The 22,332-nt window shown below is 42.5% G+C and overlaps 1 long non-coding RNA gene and 1 pseudogene across 1 annotated transcript; one reads left to right on the top strand and one right to left on the bottom strand.

The window, feature by feature from the left end:
- The first annotated feature begins 14,262 nt into the window (after positions 1–14,262).
- Positions 14,263–16,954, top strand: LOC109500144. The gene is made up of 2 exons (XR_002157778.3): positions 14,263–14,645; positions 15,157–16,954. It is a non-coding gene; the product is annotated as an uncharacterized LOC109500144 (long non-coding RNA).
- A 3,106-nt stretch (positions 16,955–20,060) lies between these two features.
- On the bottom strand, positions 20,061–21,993 carry LOC101080789 (annotated as a pseudogene).
- Between the last annotated feature and the right edge of the window lie 339 nt (positions 21,994–22,332).

Genomic DNA, 22,332 nt, shown 5'->3' with positions numbered 1-22,332 from the left:
TGGTCACAGAGGTTTTGTTCACTTTTTTTCAGTTTCTTTCTCTTTTCTTCCCTCAGGGTCAGATTTTATTATGTTTTGACACTTCTCCCACCCTTATTAGGCTCTTTTCACATTTTTCCACATACAGATACTTCTGCTAATAAAATCCTTGCACGCTTCATCTTGTTTTGATGCCAGCTTCTTAGACAACATGATTTCTATTGCCTAATTTTTCTCCTGTATGCTGTCTTCCTTTAAAGGGTGCTACAGTTTGTTTTAGCACTTAAGCAGTGAAGTTACTTTCAGGTCAGCGTGGTTATTTCAAGGCTTGTTTTCAAATTTTATTAAGGTATATCCAAAGTAGCTTTTACTCTAGGGATAATTAAACCCTATTATTAAAGTGTGACCCCTCTGGGTTCTCTATGGAATGGCCCAAGTGTTCATCTACCTCACTCCACTTAGGCTACTTGGAACTCAAATATCTCAAATATCTCCTAGCCCTAAGATCTGTTTCTTTTGTAGCTCTCTGATAGTTGTTCTTTGCCTGGCTTCATGGAGTTTACCCCTATGCATGCCCAGAGTAGTCATAGCCAAAGACTAAACAGAACTGTAGTGAAGATCTGTGAGTTCTTTCTCTGTGTAACTCCCTTCTCCCTGGTAGTCTGCTCTGCAAAATCCCATTGTTTCAGGATCTCCAAACGTCTTTCTCTGTCTCCTCAATTCAGTGAGAACAATAGACTCTGCTTGGATTCCTCTTCTCTGAACCATGGAGTGGAGATTACCTCTAAGTATGAAGATGGGACAATGATAGAGAACCCCTGTTTCTTTCTCTTCTCTAAGGGACCATAGTCCTGGGGCTGCTTGTTGCCTAATAAGCAACTTCCAAACAAGGTACTTCTTCATGCAGTGGAAGTCAAAAAAGACAGTATTTCATATATAAAATTAACTAGTTGTGGGGCACCTGAGTGGCTCAGTTAGTTGAGTGTACGACTTCGGCTCAGGTCATGATCTCATAGCTTGTGAGTTTGAGCCCCGTGTCAGTCTCTGTGCTGACATCTCAGAGCCTGGAGCCTGCTTCAGATTCTGTGTCTCCCTCACTCTCTGCCCCTCCCCCATTCATGCTCTGTCTCTCTCTCTCTCTCTCTCAAAAATAAATAAACATTAAAAAAATTTTAAAAAGATTAAAATTAACTAGTTGTTATATAGGTAACTGAAAAGATGCAACACAAAGTCTAAAGTAGTATGGGGGAAGCAATTCCAGGAAGTAGCTCCCAAAATGTAGGGTCAATGGAACAAAGGGAAGATATTAAGAATATTAAAACTTAGAAACTTAGAGTAGTAACCTCGGGGAGCTAAAACTTAGACATCTGAGGAGGTGCTGCGTATTTGGTGTTGGTGTTGGTGTCTGAACTCAGAGTAGTGCCCTGTAGGCATGTAACCCAGACGCCTGTCAAGAGGGTGCTGACTGGTTGGTGGGTGCTGCTGTCTTAACTGAGATTTAAATAAAGTTGTTTCTGCAAATATTTTTTAAAAATCCTACAAAATAGATTTAATTGCTGGTAATGGGAAGGAATTGCTGCTACTGGAGTTAAGATGCCACCCTGGCGTGATGCCCACAGAATGACACATAATCAGGAACAAACTGGGAGGGGCAAGTCCTTCTCCCTCCCTCCCCCTGGGTTTTCAGTCTCCCCCTCACATTTCTTATTGGCAGAACACATTGTAGAGCAGCTGCCATGGAGTATGTGGTTTCCAGAGCTCCAGCCCAACTTCTGAGCAGAGTAGAGAAGGGTGAGTTTAGGAATAACAGACAGTAGCTTAATAACTAGCACTGTTACATTCTAGTTTTTGGTCTGAGGAACCAGGGGAAATGTGCTGCTGGTAACTGAGTTAAGGAAGACTGGAGGAACAGCAAATTCCCGCCTTACCCCCGAGTCTACTGAATCAGAATCACCAGAGAAAATACCTGGGAATGTCTATTTTTACAAACATGAGAGGTGATTCTGATCAGGCAAATTTAAAGTAACTGTAATCTAGATCAGATTGCTCGCTTAAAGATAAGGAAATGAGAATAGCATTGAGAATCCCCAAATGAAATCTTATGTTTAAGTTAATTGATTTTCCTTTTCTCCTTCTGTTTGTTTTGTTTCAGGTAGGCTCCACACGCAACGTGGGGCTTGAACTCACAACCCTGAGGTCAAGAGTCACATGTTCTACTGACTGAGCCAGCCAGGTGCCCCTGGTTAATTGATTTTCAGCAAAGGTGCCAAGACAATTCAGTGGGGGAAAGAATAGTTTTTTTTTTTTTCAGCAAATGGTACAAGGACAACTGGATATCCACACTCTGAACAAAAATTAACTTGAAATAGATCATAGACCAAAATGTGAGAGATAAAACTCTGGGAAGAAAATTCAGGAGTAAATCTTCATGTTTGGGGCTTAGGCAATGATACCTTAGATGTGACACCAAAAGCACAAGCAATAAAAAAATAAGCAAATTGGTCTTCATCAAAATTAAAAACTTTTTCCATCAATGGATGAGTGGATACACAAAATGTGATATATACAAATGGGGTCTTATTCGGCCTTAAAAAGGAAAAAAATTCTGACACATGTTATAGCATGCATGAACCTTAAAGACATTATGGTAAATGAAATAAGTCAGTTACAAAAGGACAGATACTATATGATTCCACTCATATGAGATCCCTAGAGTAGTTAAATTCATAAAGGCAGAAAATATAATGGTGGTTGTCAGGGCCTGAGGGGAAGGGGAGAATGAGAAGTTAGTCTTAAGAGGCATGTAATTTCAGTTTTGGAAGGTGGAAAAAACTTCTGGAGGTCGATGGTAGTGATGGTTGCACAACATTGTGAAGGTGCTTAATGTCATTGATAAATTTTAGGTCACGCATATTTTACCATAAAAATAAATAAATAAAAAGAGACAAGTTGAAACTTTGGTGCTTCAAACAATACCACAAGAAAGTTAAAAGACAAATTCTAGAATGGGAGAAAAATATTTGCAAATCATATATTTGACAAAGGACTTACACTTAGGGTGCAGATAGAACAATTGCAGATCAGTAAAGATAAATAACCCTATGTATTTATTTATTTATTTTTATTTATTTATTTTGAGAGCAAGATAGAGAGCAAGAGGGGGAGGGGCAAAGAGACAGGGAGACAGAATCCCAAGCAGGCTCCATGCTGTCAGCACAGAGCCTGTGTGGGGCTCGAACTCATGAACCATGAGATCATGACCTGAACCGAAATCAAGAGTTGGACACTTAACAGACTGAGCCACCCAGGCTCCTGGATAAATAACCCAATTTAAAGAGGGACAAAGGATTTGAATAGACATTTCCCCAAAGGAGATATGCAAATGGCCAATAGCACATGGAAAAAAAGCCAACCATCATTGGTTGTTCGGGACATGGCATTAAAACCACAATGGAGGGGTGCCTAGGGGACTCAGTTGGTTAAGAGTCCAACTTCAGCTCAGGTCATGATCTCACAGTTCATGGGTTTGAGCCCCGCATCGGGCTCTGTGCTGACAGCTTGGAACCTGGAGCCTGCTTCAGATTCTGTGTCTCCCTCTCTTTCTGCCTTCCCCCACTCGCACTTTCTCTGTCTCTGTCTCTCAAAAATAATAAATAAATGTTTAAAAAGTCATTTAAAGAATGTCAGCTTTACCAGCTTATAATCCACATACCATACAACTTCCTCTTTAAAGAGTATGATTCAATGGATTTTGCTATATTTACAGATAACATGCAAATATCACCACAGCTCATTTTAGAAACTTTTCACAACCTGTAAATTAAACCCCACACCCTTTAGTTATCACCCCCATTTCCTCTCCCCCACAGCCCTAAGTCACTAATGGGTCTCTATAGATCTCCCTATTTTGAACACTTCCTATAAATGGGATTATATAATATGTGGTCTTCTGTGACTAGCTTCTTTCACTTAGCATGATGTTTCCAGGGTTCCTCATATAGCATGTATCCTTTCCTTTTTGGGGCTGTCTCTCTGCCCCTCCCCTGCTTGTGCTCTCTTTCTGTCTCTCAGAAATAATAAATAAACGCTAAATTTTTTTTTAAAAATACCATGGAATACCACTTCACACCATAGAAGCAAAAAGACGTACAACAACAAGTGTTGGATAATGAACATTGGTGAGGATGTAGAGAATCTGGAACCCTCATACACGCTGCTAAGAATGTAAAATGGTGTGACCACTTTAAAGAACAATTTAGAAGTTCCTCAAAGCGTTAAACATTGAGCAATCACATCACCCAGCAATTCTGCTGCTAGGAATTTCATTCCAAGGAAACAAAAACACATGTCCACACAAAAACTTAAAAACAAATGTATACAAAATGCATAACAGCATTATACATAATAGCTACAAAATGGAAATAACCTAAATGTCCATCAGCTGATGAAAGGATAAGATGTGGTCTACCCATACAACGCAATACTATTCAGGCTTTAAAATGAGGTGTTGGGGCGCCTGGGTGACTCAGTCTGTGAAGTGTGTGACTCTTTATCTCAGGATTGTGGGTTTGACCTCCATGTTAGATGCAGAGATTACTTGAAAAATATCTTGGGGTGCCTGGGTGGCTCAGTAGGTTGAATATCCAACTCTTGATTTCAGCCCAGGTCATGATCTCATGGTTCATGGGATTGAGCCCTGCATGGGGCTCCATGTTGAGCATGATGCCTAATTGAGATTCTCTCCCTCTCTCGCTGCCCCTCCCCTGCTCATGCTCTCTCTCTCTCTCTCTCTCTCTCTCTCTCTCAAAATAAATAAATAAACATTTAAAAAAATAAATATAAAATGAAGTATTGAGAATTAGCTGGCTGGTTCAATTGGTGGAGCATGTGACTCTTGATCTCAGGGTTGTGGGCTTGAGCCCCACGTTAGGTGTAGAGATTACTTAAAAATTTTAAAAAATCTTAAAAATATAAAGTATTGATAAATACCATAATATGGATGAGACTTGCAAACATTGTGCTGAGTGAAAGAGGCCAATCACAAAAAACCACTTCGTTCAGGTACAGAAGTGTTCACAGTAGTAATCCTATAGAGGCAGAGAACACGTTAGTGGTTGCCTGTGGCTGGAGGTTGGGGAGGGGGAGTGAGTGTTAATAAAGTCAACATTTTGTTTTTGGAGTGATGTAGATGTTCTAAACTTCAACTCTGGGATGTTTGCACAACTCTACACTAAAAATCATTGAGTCATACACTTTAAATAGGATAATATTATTGTATGCAAATAATATCCCAACAAAGCTGTTAGAATAAAATGGAAGCTCCATGAGGGCTGAGGTGTTGGTCTGTCTGAGGTACTTCAGTGCTCAGACTGATACGAGGCAGAGGGTAGTGCACTGTGTGCATAATGACTGTCGTCTAGAATGGAGACTGCATCACATTTTAAACATGTTATTTTTCCTAAAACACCATTTGTAGGTTCATAAAAAGTAATAAGGTATTAATAAATATTTGTTTACTGAGAAAAAGAAAAAGAAAATGGGTTTAGACAAACTCAAAGAGCATTTAGCCTGAAATCAGGGAAGTTGGTGGGTGCCCCAGTCAACTTAGCCCAGTTTCTTATTTCTAGTCCATTGAAAGCTAATTTATACTATAAATAAATACATAGTGTGTGTGTGTGTGTGTGTGTGTGTGTGTGTGTGTGTGTAGTGTGGTGATCACATCCTTGATTTCTGCCATCTCACTGATAGACTTTATGTACGGGCTTGGCCCCCCTTTTACCTGGGAATCTTGGCTAATTCCCTTAACTTCTGTGCCTCAGTTTTCCCATCAGCAAAAAATGAGAAAAACTGGCATTTTCCAATAGAATTGTAAGGATTTGATAAGATATAAAAATGTTCCTTAGCCTTGGCACATAGTAATGCTCAATAAGTAAGTAATAAGCAATAGTCATTATTATAATGCAGTAAGTGACCAAAAGAAACTATAATTTGCCCCTGCATACTATACAAGATACAGGAATAGGGATTTTTTCCATATATACTCCAAGGCAATTTTAATTGCCAGTTTTTACAAGAAACGGAGTCTAAGAGATGCTAAATGAAACTCATATGAGGTCACGTGACTATTATCTGCTCTTTGGTGTGATAATAAATCAACTAGCAGAGCCTTTTCATCTTAACAGCATTTATGATCTTGACCACTAATATCACCTTCCCTCCCAGTACTTTCTGTATCATTTTCAAACCAACTTAATGGTTTCAAGTGCTTTGAAGTTACATATTAAGAAATAGTGCAGTGCCTCCTGTGTAACAATTGGATTAGTCTGTATAGCTGCCACTTAAGACGCTTTGGATTTAACAAAGTAAATGAACATGTCAACCAAGACTTCCTTCAAGATTTGATTTTTTTTAAATCCCATTTTGGGACTGACTCCTCAATCTGATTCTGGAATGTCATTATAGTGTGAGGCAGAATGATTCTTGCTTATAACTAAGGTTGTATGCTCCCATGTGAGTGGGATGTCTTGCATTTTATTGTTTCTCTCTTCTAATATAGTACAGATTTCCACCTTCCATGGCTGCTTAAATTGCCACCAAAAGATTCTTAAGCCAAGCTGATTTTCAACGTTTTAAAAATCTTTTTTTTAATTTTGTATTAATAAAATGATTAAATCTGAATAATTATTACTATCACTCTTCAAAGTATGATATAGCTCTGTTTCTCCCCGTACCACTTACAAGTATAAATCAAATTATATCCGTGTTATTGTATAATTATTTCTTTAAATTGCATATTTCTTTATCCTATCAGGTATCACTAACTCAATGGTTTTCTTGAGAATCAGAAGAGAGCTAAATAAAATAAATAAGTAATAATAAGAATATATAAATACATAAAGAAATAAAATTAAAATACTGTGTTTATTGAACTCTGGATTTTAGTTTTAATTATTTGAATTGTCACGTTTCAAATGTGAAAAGTGCAGAGATATAAAATGCTCTCAGGATATAGTACACAGTGACTAAAATTAAGGTAATTAGGCTTCTCAAGCCTTGTTATGCCTACAATGATCAGATAATAAAGCACAAGCTTTCTTTGGCTTTGATTTTATATTACCAATTTTCCTTTCTACCAAGAATTCAGACACAATCCCAAGTAAAGCTTATGATTAAAGTGTCTGGCAGCCATGCTGTGCATCTAAAAAGAACACTCATTTTTCCAATCCCTATGAATGATACAATTATTCACAAACCAGATACAGGTATAAAAATGACACAGAACCTCATAGTTCTCAGAAATGTTTGGCATCTAGTAAGCATGCTACCTGTGTTAGCTGTGATCATCACCATCACCACCACCATCATCTTCATCATTGTCAATATCCTGTTTCCAAAATCTTGATGCCCTAAACGGGCATTGCAGCCTAGATTGAAAAATCAAGCCACCCTCAGTCAGTTAAATATGCGACTCTTGATTTTGGCTCAGGTCATGATCTCACTATTATGAGATCAAGCCCCGCATTGGGCTCCTCACTGGGTGTGGAGCCTATTTAAGAGTCTCTCTCTCTCTCTTTCTGCTCCTCCCCTGCTTGTGCTCTCTCTCTCTCTCAAAAAGAAAAAAAAAGAGCAAAGCTACCATGTTGAAAGTAATTTTATTAATGTCTTCCATCTCTGTTAACTGAGAAAAGAAAATGTCTCTCAGTAAGAATTAAAGTGTATTCACAGTGAAATAGTGTGATCTAGGAACTTAAATGTTTCTCTCTTTTATAAATGAAGTGTTTGGATTGATAGGAATGGAAATGCTATATACAGAGGAATCAGACTTTTGCAAATCCTTTGGAAATTTTCCTGGTATTATCCTTATAGACAGGGAAGAAAGTGTAGATCAGCTGATAAGATTCACCTGGAGAGACTTTGTCTCCAGTGTCATGCTTTAGGGTTTTGTCCTATTCCATTTTTTCCCCCTTCAAGCTCTGGGTGAAGAAAGCTTTAATAAACATGGTTACAAAAGGTACAGAAAAAATGGAGTCAAGAAGAACAGTTAATATGTTGGATGAGAGAAAGCAGATATGAAAGATCTTAAGACTTGGAATATTGGCATGAAATTACCAAAATAACATTTAAGGAAAATAAATGCACATTGCATTCAGGTCCAAGAACAAAAATGCACAACCACACCAAAACACAAAATGCTTTACGGCTTTGAATTGGGGTACACCAGCTTAACTACAGATCTGGATCAAAAAGAGGTATAAATCATTCTGGAAAACAGTTCAGAAGTTTCTTTGGATATTAAACATACAACTATCATAAAACTCAGCAATTGCGCTCTTGGGCATTTATCCTAGAAAAATGTAGACTTATGTTCACACAGGAACGGCAGTTTTCTTACTAATAGCCAAAAACTGGAAGCACCCCAGGTGTCCTTCAATAAGTGAATGGCTAAACCAACTTTGGTACATCCATGGAATGTAGTATGTCATGGAATACTACTCAGCAATGGAAAGAAACAACTGTTGATGCACACAGCAACCTGGATGAATCTCCAGAGAATTATGGTGAGTAAAAATTCTAATCCCAAAGGTTACCTACCCTACAATTCCACTTACTCTTTTTTTTAATTAAAAAATTTTTTTAAATTTATTTATGGCAGAGAGAAAGAGAGTGCATGAGTAGGGGAGAAGCAGAAAGAGAGGGAGACAGGGAGTCTGAAGCAGGCTCCAGGCTGTCAGTACAGAGCCCGACATGGGACTTGAACTCACCAACTGTGAGATCATGACCTGAGCCAAAGTTGGAGGCTTAACTGACTGAGTCACCCAGGTGCCCCTCCACTTATTCTTAAAATAACAAAATTGTAGAAATGGAAAACAGATTAGTGGTTACCAGGGATTAAGAGAGAGTAGGGGAAGGAAGAAATAGATGTGACTATAAAAGGGCAAATGAGGGTTCCTTATAGTGATGGAAATGTTCTATATCTTGACTGCATATGTGTGTCAATCAATACCCTGGTTATATTACATTACAGTATTGTAAGATGTTGCTCCTAGAGGAAACTAGGTAAAGGTTGCACGGTTCTCTGTATTATTTCTTACAACTATATGGAAATCTATAAATATCTCAAAACTTAAAAATTGAATTACAATAACACACACACACACACACACACACACACACACACAACAGAGTTCTTGCTTAGCTGACTTGCTGACAGTCCTGAATCATACAGACTTGAGGTACTTAATTGGACCAATCAAGAGAAGAGTGGTTGTCTTGTTTTCTTTAATGGTCAGACCACACCTGAACATCATGTTTAGCTCTGAGAATCACATTTTCCAACAGGCATTGGGAAATGAAGTGAATCTAGAAGAGGCTTACTAGTAAACAAAAGATATGAAAATTCTCTCCAGTGAGAAAGCTGTGCTGACTTCTCAGAGCCTGGAGCCTGCTTCAGATTCTGTGTCTCCCTCTCTCTCTTCCCCTCCCCTGTTCCCACGCTGTCTCTCTCTCTCTCTCTGAAATAAATAAACGTTTAAAAATTTTTTTAAAAATTTAAATGAAACTATCATCTTTCATCCTCTTAATATTTTAGGAGAATTTCAGATTCTGGTTATGACTGTTGGTGAGGAATTCCATCAACTAGACCCTGTTGCTGAACTATCAGTAGATTTAGAGACTCAGAGAATTTCTGTGTAGATGCGGTGTCACTCAAAGTTGTTTGGATAAATTGAGAATCAGAACAATGGAAAGTGGGTTGTTGAGGAGGATTTGGTGGGGGGTATGGGGTTTCACTCAAGCCTTGCCAAAATCAGAGGGGCTTTCCTTGACTCTTAACAAAGAAAACCACCTTTTCCAATCTGAAAGATTTGGCCTTGATGGAGGAGCACTGTCACATGCAAGGTTGTTCAGTTCTCTTTTAGATTCTGTGCAGACCATCTTGTTTGGCTAACACTGTCTTCAGATACATTAACTGAATTGATTAGGCTACAGCCTTCCTCTTCATCAGTTCCATTGCACACTAAAGCTATCCCTTGGTCCTCCAGTTAGGTATAAGTGCTTCCCAGGCCTCCTCAATACACATTTTATAATCATAGTCTAGGTTGTATCTCCTCCAGATGGGTGGCTCTCCTCCATTACATGTCAGTGTTCACTAGTTTCACTGCAAACCTGGGAGTTCTCCAGTCTAATTCCCTACCTAATGACGTCAGCAGCCTCAGAGTCAATTGCTACAAAATACCTTTTGCTCGTGGGTGGAGCAGGAGAATATTTAGAGTGAGTAAAAATGAGCTTTCTAAAAATAGATATTGCTGAATTTTTAAAAATCTGGGCATTTAATGAGCCTACTGTTTATTATCTGCTCTTCTCATTTTCAGAGAACAGACTTTTCTTAAACACAGGGCTCCTAAAGTCCTGTTAGGTAACAATATTCTTCTTAGACAAAGTCTGGCACACTCTGTGTAACTCAGGCAGGAAGAACATGGCTGCCTTCTTCCTTATCACCCAGATACGGGAGCTTCTGGGAGTCCTGGGAAAGTTCTGTTTCCATTCTGTAGCTAATTAGCGTTGAATTGGGTTGAGTTTGCCTGGCTGGCTCGGTCGGTTGAGCGTCAAACTCTTGATTTTGGCTCAGGTCATGACTCAGGGTTTCGTGAGTTGAGCCCTACATTGGGCTCCGAGCTGACCATGTGGAGCCTGCTTGGGATTCTCTGCCTCCCTCTCTCTCTGACCTTCCCCCACTTGCACTGTCTCTGTCTCTCTCAAATTAAATAAATAAATAAACTTAAAAAAATTGGGCTGATGGTAGCCTGATGGTCTGCCTGGATGGCCCCAGTTTTTGTCTGTTGCACTAGAATAATTATTATTCATGCTCCCTTTCACTCTCTGAAGTGTCCACTTTAGGTGATAAATTATATGATCACCCTAATTCTAATTGTGTGGTTTCTTAACTCTAAGAGGATCCATGTTTCCAGATGAGAGAATGAAGACAGTTAATTGTGAAGAATAATATGCTAGGGAAAGAGGACCTATTAAGCCTTATCTTTGGGTGGCTTGGGGTTGATTTTCCAAAACTCATCAAAGAAGAAATCTACATTGTTAGAAACCATTTTGAGGGTAAATTACCTTCAACAAAAGGAAGGAAGGTACTATATTCCTAAGCAGGGCTTTGAGGGAGGAGGGACAAAGAGAGAGGGAGAGAAAATCTCAAGCAGGCTCCACGCCCAGCACGGAGCCCACAGCAGAGCTTTATCTCACAACCATAAGATCACCACCATGAGATCATGATCTGAGCCAAAACCAAGAGTTGGACACTTAATTGACTGAGTCATCCAGGTGTCCCCTAAGTAGGACTTCTTATGAGCTGTATAAGCTAAGTCTGTCTATCTAGCCTCTTCCCATCTATCTATATGTGAGTTAAACTAGCCCAAAGCCATCCCCTTCCACATAAGACACAGTGACGTAGGTGACTCCAGGCAAACTGCAAAGTAGAAGGTTCAGGCTTCCTCTTTGGCTGCCCTTTCCACCCTACATGGCATTCTTTTCTCCCACTGACCCATGAAGGAAAGACACAGTGTCCACTCAGAATCTCCTCCTGCTGGGAAGCCTCCTTTGTGCAGGGTGAAGTGCTCCCCCCTGCCCGGCAGCCCCTTCATGTTCTCTCCCAGAGCACAGACCCCCAGTGTCACATGGCCTCTCCTTGTCTGGCCCCCAAAGTAGACTATGCCACATGAGGGCAAAGACTGCTTCCTTTTCTACAAAATGAAGATGAGTGGGTGTTGCACGGACCTTAAAGTATTAACTGACAATCACATATGTAAAGAATTAGGCAGTTAGTTCCCTTCCTACTTGAAACAGTTTTCTCCATTTTCATCTGTCAATCAGCCACATAGTTTCAGTGGCTGGAATTGTCCCCACACCAAAATGCCAGGGCCCATAACTCTTGTTGGTAGTTTGGGGTTCCTGCAGGAACTGTCTGGGATCTTCAGATCATTTTTTATTATTCCCTCTACTCTGCTTCTATTTTAAAAATAAAAGTTTATAAATACAACCTACATACAAAAAATTTTTTTTAAATAAAGGTGAATTTATATAGTTTAGGAAAGACTTTTTTTTTCCCCTTGGTATTTTCACTTGACAAAAGAAGCACTTTTCTATGGACTTTTACAGGCATTCAAACTTAGCCATTATTTTCACTGACAGTCTGGCCACTTATGAATGGTTAGACATTCAGCAGAAGATTCAGACCGAGGAGACTCACAACTCCCTTGCAGCATAAAATGCTGCTCTCTATCCCACTGAATTTCATTCAACAGGCATTTATGAAATCTCACTATGTGCAAAGGGCTGTGCTAACACCCACCCCTTTGAAACTTGCCCATTGAGAGCTACATATTTAGGTTTTAGGTGGTATTGTCCCCTGCCACCATGAAGACCTTGACACTATCTCTGTTGGCTGTTAAAATCCCCCCAAATTTAAAGCTGCCTACAAAATGGGTCAGCCTAAAATCACTTGGCACTTGAAGAATCTTGTTTACCAGATTTTATATTTATTATAGTGGATCTATAGCATACAACTCAGAATTCCCCTTCAGGACGATGGCAGACAGATCCCAAGATGGCCTCCACGATTCCTACCCCCTGATGTTCATGCCTTATGTAATCTCTCCTCCCCTCCCCAGCTCTCCTGGATGGGACCTGTAGTGTGCTTCTAGTCCATAGAATATAGCAGTAGTAAAGGGATTGTGAGATATAATTAAGGTCCCAAGTCAGTTGATTCTGAGTCAATCAAAAGAGTGAGCCTGAGTTAATCAGTCGAATGCACTTGAAATAGACACTGACAGTGTCTGCAAGTGAAAGACTCTTCCTGAAGGCTTCATGAAGTAATTGGCTATGTTAGAAAAGCCCATGTGGCAAAGAATATGGATAACTTCTAGGGTGTGAAAGTGGCCGGCAGGCAATAGGCAGCAAAAAGCCAGGCCTGCAGTCATACAGCCGCAAGGAAATGAGTTCTGCCAATAATTTGAATAATCTTGGAAATGGATTCTTCCTTAGTGGAGCTTCAGATGAAAACACAACCCAATCAACACATTGACTACAGCCTGTAAGTCCCTGACCAGAGGACCCAGTTAAGCCATGTCCAGACTCCTACTCCATGGAAATGATGAGATAATAAATATGTGCTATTTTAAAACTCTAAGTGGTGATTTGTTTCTGTACAACAGATAACTAACACAAAGACTGAGGCTCTCATTCTCCCAGTTCCTGTGGTGTGGGTGCTGCGTCCCTCCTTGGAAGTACCCTCAGCCAAAGGTAGCCACCTCCCCCATGGCTGCTTCCCTTTCTCCTCATGGGCAGTCAGCTCCAAAGACTGGTCAATGATTGGCCAAAGGGGCAGGAAGGCAGGGAAATGTGAGGGCATAGCCTGCTTGCTTCAAGCTGGGACAGCTCTGAAGGACCATGTCAGAACTCATCATGGGACTGACTGAAGCCTCTGTTGTGACTGCAAGGCATTCAACCCCCATCCCTCTCTCTCTAACCCTGCTTTCTTTTTTTTTAATTTTTAAAAAATATTTATATATTTTTGAAAGAGAGAGAGAGAGCAAGCGAGCACAAGCAGAGGAGAGGCAGAGAATGGAGACACAGAATCTGAAACAGTCTCCAGGCTCTGAACTATCAGCACAGAGCCCGATGTAGGGCTCAAAATCACAAACCATGAGATCATGGCCTGAGCCAAAGTCAGATGTTTAACCAACTGAGACACCTAGGTGCCACTGTCACCCTGCTTTCTTTATCCCCTTGGGATAGACACTAAGGTCAACCCTCAAGTTGACCCTGAGACCACTCCACAAAATACTCCCTACATGCCAATCTCTACCTCATATCTGTTTCCAGAGAACCCAACCTAAAATAGTTATAGCATTTTTTAAAATTTTAATTAATTGATTTATTGATTGATCAAGTAAGTATGTGGGGCTTGAATTCATTCACGACTCACAGATCAAGAGTCACATGCTCTACCAACTGAGCCAGGCAGTTATAACTGCAGTTATAACCGTTTTTTTAAATACATCACTATTGTCATGTGATCTCCCCCAAAGTCTGAGAGCTAAAGGAAAAGGCAATTGAGAAAGGAACAGGTGCTGGTAAACTTGTTTAAATCTGCTTTTGTTTTATAAGCGCAGATTCCCTTATTATTTTTCAATATCTTTCTTTTTTAAGATTATTGATTCTTTTAAAAATTTTATTAAGAAGGCAATGGGGTGGTCTTTAAAAATTATCGAAATGCATTCTTTTTCTTTTATAGAATGGGCTATGGAGGCTCGGTGTGTGTGTGTGTGTGTGTGTGTGTGTGTGTGTGTGTCCTGTTCAGCTCATTCACTCAATCAACAGATATTTATCAGGACTGGAGCTGGACTCCTTGTAGGTTGTGCAGAATGTACATACAGATGCATGGAGAGTCACACTGAAGCCATGCGGCTTCCTGTTGTGACATCACTAGTGCTGGAGCTCAGTGAGATTCTCTGGCCCAATGGTCACATGCTCCCTCTCCCCCTGGTGTGGTCTTACCTGTATGAGGAACTCAGCTTACTTAGCTCCTTTTATTTCTCTCGGACTGGGAAACCACACAAATCTGGTGGTGGATCCACCACCAAATCATGACTTAAATTCTGGTATGTGATTGCATAGATTGAAAGGGTCACATTCTATTTTTGATTCATTATTCTAAATAAGGTGGTTTACTTTGATTTAACAATAATGGTCAGCAACACCTCCACATTTCTTACCATGTGCCTGGCACTGTTTAATCAGTTAAAAAATATGAATTCAGTTAATCCTTCCAGCAAACCCAGGTGGTAGCTAACATTCACGTTATTAACAGATAAATGCCCAGAAGTGTGTTTGAGTTGTCTATAGCTTTCATTTCAGAAAAACGGCCTGGGTTTATGAACTAATGCTTGGAAAGACCAGTGAAACTTTTTCATGTTTTCATGAAACCCTGGGTTTGCTAATAATTCTTTCTCCCTTTGGAAAATAATCTCTTTTAGGTCTGGGTATTATATAAAATGCATGCCTACTCTTAACCATTCTGGCACCAATTACTAAAGTTTAAAATAGTCCAGGCTCATCACCTCTTTTCCCTCTCCCTTCCGTGCCCGCCTTCTGATATTCCTCTGTTCCTAGACATGTCCCTTGCAAATGGGAGAGAGGATGAGCAGAAACTCACATCTGTCAGACACAGTTACCTGTTATCATCTCTGCTAAAGACCAGGAGGTTGAAGAGCTGGAAATTAATGGGATGCCCTGTCAAGGGCATTTTTCACCCAAGCCCTGTCCTTCCTGCCATGGAGATCTGCCTGTCTCTTCCAAGATCTAGTGTCTTCAAACCTCCCGACAATAGGAGAGCATCTGTATGTTATAATTTTATTTCGAGTTGTGAGCTTTTCCTTTATCACCAAAGAGTTCCTGGAAAAACACCAAATTAGTTCCACTTTACTGAATAACAGAATGTGTTTGCCATCCACTGTATATTTTTAACCAATAGTTGTTTCTGGCCACCTTCTATTGGTGTTGTATTGCCCTGTGTTGAATACTGAAAGAGCATATGTCTTAGTCTTTGCCGGTGGTGAATGTTTGGAGAGAAAAAATAAGCTCAAATGGACAAAATGAGAAAAATAAATGTTTTTGTTTTATCTTTTTTTGCTAAGTTGTAAAATGCATCTGTACCCCTTCTCCTCTGTTTTGTTTAGAACCTCAGTATATTAGTCTCCTATTGCTGCTATAACAAAGTACCACAAACTCAGTGGCTTATTTTACTGTGCTTTGTTTTCCAGTGCTTCACAGATACAGCATTTTATTTTTTTTACAAACTGAAGGTTTGTGGCAACCCTCCATCAAGTAGGCCTATCAGTGCCATTTTTCCAACAGCATTTGCTCAATTTCTATCTCTTTGTCACATTTTGGTAATTCTCACAAAATTTCAAACTTTTTCATATTATTATATTTGTTATGGTGATCTGTGATCAACAGTTAGGACTCGCTGAAAGCTCAAATGATGTTTAGCAATTTGTTAGCAATGAAGTATTTTTAAATTCAGGTATGTATATTTCTTTTTAGACAGTGCTATTGCACACTTAATGTACTACAGTATAGGGTAAACATAACTTTTATATGCACTGGGAAGCCAAAAAATTCATTTTACTTGCTTTATTGCAATATATGCTTTTTTGCAGTGGTGTGGAACTGAACCAATATCTCGAAGGTATGCCTGTACTGTCTCATAGTTCTGGAGATCAGAGTTCCAAAATGGGTCCCAGTGCACTAAAATCCATTCCTTCTGAAGACTCTAGGAGGGAATCTATTTTCTTTCCTTTACTGACTTATAGAACCTGCTCACATTCCACAGTCCCCTCTGTCTTCAAAGCCAGCAATGGCAGTCAATTCTTTCCCACCCTGCATCACTAGGACAATAACTTTTATGCTTCCCTCTTCTACATTTAAAGGACCCTTGTGATTGCATTGGGCCGCCTGAATAATACAGGATAATCTCCTATATTTTACGGTCAGCTGATTAACATCCTTAATTCCATCAGCAACCTGCATTCTTCCTTATCATGGAACATAACAAATTCACAGGTTCTAGAGATTAAGACATAGACATTTTTGGGGGAGAGGAGCAATATTTTATCACACCCAGCATTGTATATTCTTCAAAGAATGCCATGTAGGTCAATGGATATTTCTATTAAAAAAATAAAACATGAGAAAATGAAAAGTTTATCATATCTCAATGTTTTTTAATGCAAGAACACAATGATCTATTTTATGGTTTGGGTTGGAGGTTGTCATGGACACTGTCATTTGTGATTATTATTCTCCCCCCCCCCCCAGATAAGTTAGAAATGTTGTCAAAGTGCATAAAGCAAATGCTGCTGGTTCTGTGTACTGTCAAAATGAGCATTAAATGCACTTACTTGCTAAATGATGTCGTGTAGATAATGTGTGTTTGGAGAAGAATGAGTGTCTCTTCCTTTCCATTCTTCCTGGTAATTCAGTTACTTGAGATGGGCAGAGGACCTAAAATTCATCCATTTATTCCAAGTCATCAATGCATTCAGCATATATTTTAAAAACATGTGGCAAATGGCAGTCAGAGCAGTATATGCTGGGGAAATTATGAACAAAACCAAACGTGTTCTTTGTGCTCTTGAAAAGTTTAACCTAGTGAGGGTCCATGTGGGAAGTCTTATAAACCTTACACTGAGCCAGACCTTGAAGCATTAGCAGGATTTAGAGAGACAGGGAGAAGAAGGAAGAAGAAGTTTTCAAGACCGGAGGAAAGCTGAGTCAAGCCACTGTGGCAGGAACTCACCAGATACAGGTCTCTGTACTTTCATCTTTTCTGATTTCTAACTGCTTTGATGGTTCCCATGATACTACCTTCAGGCCCACAACTCAAAATCAAGGTAAGAGCAGTGAGGAAAATCCATTTTCAGGATTCAGAGAAGAGAATCAGAAATCCCACTTTGGGGAAAAGACAACAATTGTGTTACAGTGAACAAAGGCAAAACCTCTTGGTGCCAAGTTTGGGAAATGCTGAATGTCAAAGGCCAGCTCATGACATTTCATCAGAAAAGGACACATGAGGCACACATTCCGAAGAGCTGGTACAGAGTGTTGGACAGATCAAGAGCTAAAAACAGGCTCAGAACAGAAAACAAGGCATGCTTTCCCCCCCTAAAATGTTAGCTGGATTTTTGGAACAAATCTTCATAATTTTATTTGAATAGCACATCAGGCCTTGAACTCCAATGCTTCATTTTGAATGATTAATTACCAAGTTGCTACATTGGTTTGAGGTCTTTTTATTGAGTTTCCATTAAAAATTGTTTCAAAAAATGCTTTGTCCCTGAACAAATGCATTAAGAACTAAAAATCAAAGGACAAAAACACAACCCTGATTTTTGCAAAGCCGTTAAAGACTTCAGGAGGTAAAGAAGAAGGAGGCTTACTGCAAAGATCCATAATCCTGGGCTGTGCAGCTGTATCTGTTAATGGTGACTGCTGTAACAGACGATCCTCAAAATCTCAGTGATTTGGTATAATAAAAGTTTATTGCTTGTTTTTGTCATAGTTTGATGTGGTCAGTGAGCTCTGCTCCACATAGCCATTCAGGGAGCCAATTTTCTTCTGTGCTGAGGCGCAGCCATCTTTAATATGTGGCCTTGAGGAAACCCTCATATCCCCTCACCAGTCGACAAAGGCCAATGCAGAGAAAGATTGAGAAGACACATCACCTCTTCACTGCCTGCCAGGGCACATCCCTTCTGCTCAGTTTCCATTGGCAAGAGTATGTCACATGGCTCCCTCCAACTGTAAGGTCTCTGGGAAATGTAGTATAATTGTGAACCCAGGAAGAAAAAACCAGCTTAGTAACCATTTAGTGCTGTACTTTAGTACTCTCATCAGATTTTCAAGTTATTTGGCAAAAAGGAAGTCCAGTTGACACTGTTTGGCTGTCGTTCTAGTGGGTCACCAGCTTCTCCTGTTCATCTACTTTCTTGGTGTTCACATCTGGATTTGTTGGAGAGACAAGGGTGAGGAAGGGAGAGGAGAGGAATCACCTGAAGTGTGTCTTCCCCAGGCAGACATAGGATACTTTTCAGGTGATTCCTGCTTCTGTTTTATTCTATACCCTCACGCTCACCTAAAAAGTTTCCCATCCAAAAGAGCCTCTATTGAACATGGGCACAAGAATCTCTATAGTTTCAGCCTCCTTAATTATGTGGTGCTGAGGTACCACAAACAAATGTGCATTTCTGATACTGACAGCAACCTTGCCCACCATGACTGTACAGAACTAAGCTTCCTTGTCACAGATGCTGTCTTTGAGAATCAAGATGAAACTGCCAGTAATGATTATCTGTATGTCCAAGAAACAGAGTGAAGCAACCACCACCTTGCTACTTCCCTCTGCCCTGCACATGTGGCCAAAGCAGCTACCTGCCCTGCTGTGGAAACAGCCTCATGGATCACAACCACTATCTGCTCTCACACTTTGCCATGTTGTCTGGGCTAGAGAGACCAGGGTTGGTCCCCTTAGGTTAAATTTTTTTTTTTTGCCTTATAAATATTGATTTTATAGAAAGGACCAATTCAAAACTGGTCAGATGACGCACACCAGAAGCTTCCAGAACCACAAGGATAAAAAACCAAAACCAAAACCAAAAACCAAAACCAAACAAAACAAAAAAAAAAAAACCCTGAACGAAAATACCCCAGAGCAAACTGCCTGAAAAATCAAGGTCTCAGTCCAAAGGATTCTAAAGAAACTCATGTGGCTGGGGCTGGAGAGACCCCAATGCCTGAACAAATACCCAGAATGGAAGGAAAAACAATCCAGAAATTCAAACCCACAGTCCCTGGCCACCGGCCCCCACACTGTCAAGAGCTAGGCAAAGGGCTTTACAGCTTTTTTTGGGGGGGTAGGTGGGGCGTAGAGAAGCAATGGAAATAGTTTAAATAATGGGATATAGGGAATTTTTATATTTCAGCTTTATTTTCTCTTCTTTAGGGGAAGTGAAGAGACTGGTAGCTTTAGGTTAAGGAGAAAACAGGGATTTTTCTTTTTTTATTGTTTTAATGGGGAAAAGGTCTAGAAATGGTAAGTTGCCGTGAAAAGTGCCACATCTGATCTGTGATCTGATGGCCCCCAATTCCTAAAGAGGAGGTAAGCCCTGGTGTGGCAAGTCAGGAGAGATACTGACTTTGCATGCTACATCCTCTTGGGAGAACACAGCTCCAGAGACAAAGAACTGGCTGGCATGGGTTGTGTGTGTGTGTGGGGGGGGGGGGGGGTGCAGCAGAAGGGGGCCAGAATGGGGAAACCTTTAAGTAGTACCAAAATTAGCTCCCGTCTGCTCCCTGCTGGTGGGTCCCTGGGGTGTAGAGTGGCAAGGAGGGTGTTGGGGCTGAATGGAGAAGAAATTGAAATGCTGATAAAAACCACCCTACTTGAGGGGTCCACAGGCCCTGTGTCTGAAGACTAGAAAACCAATAGGGGTTGGTCGATCAGAGTGCCTTCTCAGTCATCCCCCTGAACCCCATCTCAGTTCTGGAAGGGGATCAGTACCGCCTGGAGGGTGACCCAGTCTTGGCCCTGGGCTCCCAGGGGCGGGAGGGGGGGAGGGGTGGACACAGTGGGCTCCCCCCCCCAACACCTTCCCCGGCTTCACCTCCCTTCCTCCCGGCCCCTTGCAGGGCAGCACCCAGTTGTTATCCTGCAGACCCAGGCGGCAGCCAAGCGTCTCGCGGTCCGCTCGGCGGCAGCACATCCAGTAGGAACGTCCGTAAGACAGGTCGTGGTGGTAGGGCTTCGGGTGCTAGCTGCACAGCAACAGGTCACCCTTCTCGTATCTCTTGCGGCACTGCTTCCAAGGGTCATAGCCATACAGGGGGTCGCGGCTCCAGCGCGAGTCTGTGGCCCGCACACCGAACGCCTCAATGATGCCCTTGAGGTGGTGGCAGGTGCACTTGAGGGCTGCCAGGGCCCGCGTGGGCAGGAAGCTGAAGACCTTCACCAGCACCTGCTCGGGCAGCAGCAGCATGTACTGCGGCGGCTCCAGCAGCCGCTGGATCTTGAAGCGGATCTCCAGGAAGTCGTGTGACACGTGCCGATACAGGCGGCACAGGGAGGTGTCCGCTGTCCCCTCAGCGTCGTCCAGCGGTGGCGGGGGAGTCGGCTGGGGGCAGCTCGGGGGGCCCGTCCCGACACCGGGACTGGAGGAAGAAGAGCTGGAGGAAGAAGAGTAGGGTGGGGGCGGCTCCTCGGGGCTGACCGTCAGGCACACCGTCTCCTCTTTCACATTCTTGGTGCCATCCTTGCCAAAGAAGATGCACTCGTCCACACCCGTCACTACCACGTCCACGTGGAAGCCTGAGGCGCCGCAGTCCTGGGCAGGGGCTGGAGGGGGCACCGGGGGAATGTCCTCAGGCCTGGCAGGGACCGTGGTCCCCCCCTCGCTGGCTTCATCCGCCAGAGCCAAGAAGGAACTCCACATTGCTGGGCAGGACATCCTGAGAGGGGCTGATGAGCTGGTACAGGTCACTGGTGATCTTGTCCTTGGCTCGGGCCCCGGGGCCTGGGCTGCCAGGGTAGGCACAACCGGCCAGCCGCTGCTCCCATTGGGCAAGCTGTCATCGGGAGCCTGAGGCTCTCGGCCGTTGGGGATAGGAAAGGCGATGCGCACCTCCCCTGGGCCGGGCCCCGGCTGCTCCTCTTTGCGGAGGCCTTTGGCTGGAGGGCTGTCCCGCTGGGCCTCAAAGTGGGCCACTGCCTCAGCTATGCGGCTGCAGTCCCCGCCACCAGACCTCCGTTTGGACCCCAGACCTTTGGCAGGCCCACCCTGCTCAACTGACGTGGAGACCATAGGTGCTGGGGTGCCTGGGCATGGGTAGTTCTGTAGGGCCAGGGCGGCCCGCTGTTCCACCAGGGCCACCATCTCGGCCACAGAGAGCAGGTCTACATCCTCACCAGCTGAGTCTGGGCCCCTTCAGTGGCAGGGGGCCCTCTAGGCCCCCTGGATCCGGTGGAGCCTTAGTAGGCTGAAGACAGCCCCTCCTCCACTTGGCCTTGGAGCTGTCACTGCCCCAGTGCTCCTTGACCTTCATGGAGCTAGCCCGGCTGTCCCCACCACACTGGTGGGCCACAAGAAAGGCCACCTTCTCCTTTGTATTCCCGAGCTTGGTAATGTACCACGTGTCCAGCAGGACTCACCCCTCATCGCCAGCAGCTGCTGCGGAGAGGAGCGGGGCAGGCTGGGAGGCAGGGGCGTCAGTGGCCAAGGTGGGTGGGGTGTTCTCTGAGTGGGCAGGCCTGTGGTCTGGCTCAGCCCCGCTGGCCGGCTCTGAGCAGGCTGATGGCTTGAGGGCTGCGGCAGGTGGGAGTGGCTGGTTCTGGGAGTAGGTGCCAAAGGGCCAGGGGCACCAGAGCTGGAAGGGCAGGAGGCCGCTGCGGTCCATCCTGGTAGCAGACAAGCCGGGGTTCACCACATTTCAGGACCTGCTGGATGGTCAGGGGAGGCTCCACAGGCCACCATGTCTCCGCACTGCAGCTCTTCTTGGCTACCTGGGTTTCCCCCACTCTCCCTTAGGTTAATTTTAGGAACATTAGTTATTTATTAATTTCTTTAAAATTTTTTAAATGTTTATTTATTTTTGAGAGAGAGAATGAGGGGGGATGGGCAGAGAGAGAGGGCGACATAGAATCTGAGCTGTCACCACAGAGCCTGCTGCGGGGCTTGAACCCACAAACTGGGGGATCATCACCTGAGCTGGAGTCGGACAGTCAACAGACTGAGC

The sequence above is a fragment of the Felis catus genome, chromosome B2 (assembly GCF_018350175.1).
Source record: "Felis catus isolate Fca126 chromosome B2, F.catus_Fca126_mat1.0, whole genome shotgun sequence".
NCBI lineage: Eukaryota > Metazoa > Chordata > Mammalia > Carnivora > Felidae > Felis > Felis catus.
This window is presented reverse-complemented; position numbering and strand designations above follow the sequence as displayed.